Genomic DNA, 3,084 nt, shown 5'->3' with positions numbered 1-3,084 from the left:
TATATACATAAAATGTAAATGCATAGCTCCGACACCTTTATGGCATATGCAGGTTGCCAGTGCAGATTCGCTCAACCTGCTGGTGAGGCAAGAACAGATCAATCAGGCATTTCATTGCCCTAGTTTGACACAGCCCATTCATATCAGTCTCAGGTAACAAAATTGCAACACTGTCAATCAAAGCAAATCAGAATTTTGCTGTCATTTTCTCTGTGGCAGGAATTTCTGGGTCTGTTTCTAAAAAGATCTGGTCACACTGCATCCCAAAGTTTTATTTCAGTCCCAACAGGAACCCTACTCAGAACAGAACAGTAGTGCTTTAAAGTCACAAATCTCCCCCGCTGCTTTAAGGACTCACCTTAAATGATGCCTCTTGATCAATTTCTTCCTTCCACTTGTATTCAGCAATCCCTCCAGTGCTGGTACCAGGCTCTGATCCAGCGCGGACTCCTCGTGTCCCACAGTTTCTGTCAGGGATTCTTACCTTTCCTTGTCCAGTTGCTTACAGTATAGCTTGTTTGAAGTGTCTCTGGCACTGTTTGTTCCTCTTTGGCGCCTTATTATGACCAAACCTGTTAACATCATCATTCTGCAACTAACAAAACTTCTGACAAATTCCTCTCTGAGTGATGATGCAAACACCAGTTCACTATTTAACCATCAGCTTGTCTATCAAGTCTCCGCCCTTGCTTGTGTTCTGATCTACCAAGTGCTCTGCAGTTATTCCTGTTCTCCGTGTATGACCCTGGCTATGACCGTTCCCTCTGTGCCTAGATACAAACATGTTGCGACAGTTTGGCAGTGATGCAGCTACCAACTGACCCAACAAATATCAGTGCTTACTCAACATTAACCCCTTCATTACTAAAACCAAATAAAAGGGGAACATTTAAATGCAATAAGTGGACTAAACAATGGGGTAGCTCCCGATGCTCAGCCCAATCAGCCTACTAGTTAGTCTTCAGAGAAAGCAAGTGCTAAAGCAATGCCAATGGCAGTCAACCCATAAAGTGCTCTGCTGCTGACTTGTTATAAGAACAGGGTGTCAGGGATCAGGACTCAAGAATGTGGACCCTAGCTCCACATAAGGGAGGGATTAGAGAGATGCAGCCAGTGTAGACAGACAGCCACAGAAGAAAGGACAGTTGGAAGCCAGAGCTGACAGAAGAGGAGATGGCTGGGAGTCAGCTGGGATGCCAAAGTAGAGTGCCATGGTATTAAGCAGGTAGCATGGGAGGGTTGTGCCTTTTAGGCCTTCTCTTCTGCTTCATGTAAATAGTTTATGCATCTGTACCCTTGAAATATATTTATGTGGTGATGAGACTTTGTTGCCTGTATGTATATATGTACATATGTATATAACGTTAATTTACATATTTATATTTTGTTTTCTGTACAGTTTAAATTAGGGATGTCCCGATACCACTTTTTCAAGACCAAGTACAAGCCGATATCAATTACCAATACTTTTTCTTGAAGGGACATGTGGCCTTTTAACTGACATTTGCAGTGGCCTGAACATCCACCTGGTAGAACTTGACAAAAGTGTGAACTAAGGACCAGGTGGCAGCCTTACAACAAAAAAAAGCCCAAGAAGCACTATCACTCCTAGTGAAGTGTGCTGTGACTGGACAGATGGAAGCGTTCCTCTTCAGCTCATAGGCTTAAGACATACTGTCATTTTACTGATCCACCTAGCAATGGTGGAGCGGGAGGCTGGTTGCCCCAATACATGGGCTATAAGGGATAACAAACAGAGTCAGACTGGAAACTGTTGCAGAGAAAATTTTAACTGCCTCAACTACATCCAAACAGTGGAGGAAAATTCCTTTAAGGGCCACTTCACACCATATGCAGTTGTGATGCAGTCCATTTATTTGACTGCTGCAGTCAAAATACATCACAATGCTTTCCTATGGGCTTTCTTGTGCTTTATTCACACCATTGCAGTGTGAATAAAGCACAAGAAAACCATAGGAAAGCATTGTGATGTATTTTGACTGCAGCAGTCAAATAAACGGGCTGCATCACAACTGCATATGGTGTGAAGTGGCCCTAAGATGTTTGAGTGCTGGACACAAGAAAGGCAATAGGAAGTCCTGGTTAATGTGGAAGACAGAGAAAACCTTAGGGAGAAAGGAGGCCTTGGGCCTCAGTACAATGTTATCTTTATGAACTACTAGAAAAGGCTACTTGCACATCAAGGCCACCAATTCAGAAACACACCTAGCACAAGTGATAGGGACGAGGAAAGTCACCTTGTGAGTGAGCAAATGCAAAGGGATATCTGTGAGAGGTTTAAAAAGGGTTCATAAAAGGCTTCTTCTGCTGGGGGAGATGGGTACTTCTGCCCAGTTGACATATTTGATAAGCATGTCCAGGGCAGCATCTAAGAGATACTGTCTCTCAAAGGGCATGTGCAGCTAATGCTTTTTGAACGTGGTTGTGGCCTGTGACTCGGTGATTGTGGAGGGGGAAACAAATTATTACACAGCGCTACTAAAAGTTTTTATGTGAGTTTTTAGTACATTTTAATAAAGTTTTTCTTTCAGATTTTACACAATGTAGTCTTTTATCTTCCTCTTGAGCCCTTTGAGAGAGGGCCCGTTCACACCAGCCCATCTGCTAAAATGCTCCATGGGCTAGCGCATTGTGGCAGCTGCACCAATATGCAGATGAATTTGAGAAATTATAGTTTCCATGCACGTTATGATAACCATACAAATAGTGATTTGTGACTGATCTACTTGCAGATCTTAAAGTGCAGCACAATGGCATAGTGGTTAGCACTTCTGCCTTGCAGCACTGAGGGTCTTGGGTTCAAATCCCAGTCAGGTCACTATCTACAAAGAGTTTGCATGTTCTACACCCCAAAGACGTGCTGGTAGGTTAATTAGCTCCTGTCCAAATTGGCCCTGGGCTGGGCAAGGGCTGATGTGAATCTGCACTAAAGTGCTGTGTAAATTGTGGGTGTGTTATAAATGCCTGTAATAAAAATAAACTCCAGATGGTATGTATTAACATTTTGCCTGAAGGCACTGGACCAAGATATGGAGAGTGCTGGAGCATGTAGGAGGTGTAGAG

The sequence above is a fragment of the Nanorana parkeri genome, unplaced genomic scaffold (genome assembly GCF_000935625.1).
Source record: "Nanorana parkeri isolate BGI_ZX_2015 unplaced genomic scaffold, ASM93562v1 scaffold311, whole genome shotgun sequence".
Lineage (NCBI taxonomy): Eukaryota > Metazoa > Chordata > Amphibia > Anura > Dicroglossidae > Nanorana > Nanorana parkeri.
This window is presented reverse-complemented; position numbering follows the sequence as displayed.